Genomic DNA, 1,158 nt, shown 5'->3' on the forward strand with positions numbered 1-1,158 from the left:
TACAAATTTTGTGTTATGATTAAAAAATTTAATAAATTTTGCACAATTTAAAACTTTCTCTTTTTCTCTTCTTCTTCTTTATCATTTTTTTTTTATCTTCTCTATCTTATTTTACCTTCTCATATTTCTTTTTATTTCACTTTTTTAACGAGAATTAAAACAAAACAAAAAAATTGGATTTAAGTTTATATGTAATACACTAATACATTCCAAACTTCTATTGCATATCTTTGACAACAATCCGGATAAATAAACATTTCATAATATTAAACAATAACGTTTAAGGATTTTAATAATCTTTTTAAGTAGTGAAAAATAATTTGATAATGACCGTTTTTGATAAATTTGATGACAAAATAGAGGAAAGAAACTTGGTACACTCTCAAAGACTGAATATAATAGTAGAGATGCAGAGATGTTATGAAGTGAATATTAAAGTACATTTAGTTTATGTTCTCATTTTTAGTTTTATTTTATTATTAGTAATTTTACCCGTAATAATATTATAGAAATATAAATTTTTTAAAATTACAGTTAACTTTGTTTTGACAGCATTGAAAAAAAAAATATTTTCTCCCAATTTTAATAAGAGAGTGTCATGTGACACATTTGATTATTAAATTAGATAGTAATATATGATACATAATATATGTATATTTTAATTTTAATTTTAATATTTCAATTTTAATTTTAATACAATTAAAGAATGTCATATTGCACATTTTGATTGTCAAATTAGTAATTAGTCATTGATATTAATGATATATAAAATAGATAGAGTGGTTTAAGTAATGAGAGAAATAGAGAAAGGAAGAGGGAGGAGGGGAGAACTATTTAATTTTAGAGAAAAAAATTTGATTTCAATTACAATGAGAGAGTAACATGTGGCATATTTTGGTTGTAAAAAATTAGTAAAAAAAAGGGAATAATTCTTTAATTTTGGAGGAAAAGATTTAATTTCAATTATAATGAGAAAGTGACATGTGGTACAATGAGAGAGTGACATGTGGTACATTTTGGTTGTAAAATTAGTAAGGAAGAAAAGAGAATTTCTTAATTTTGGAGGGAAAAATTTGATTCCGATTGCAATGAGAAAATGATATGTGGCACATTTTGATTGTAAAATTAGAGATATAATATAAATATAAATATAATAGA

This window comes from Arachis ipaensis, chromosome B10 (genome assembly GCF_000816755.2).
Source record: "Arachis ipaensis cultivar K30076 chromosome B10, Araip1.1, whole genome shotgun sequence".
NCBI classification, from domain to species: domain Eukaryota; kingdom Viridiplantae; phylum Streptophyta; class Magnoliopsida; order Fabales; family Fabaceae; genus Arachis; species Arachis ipaensis.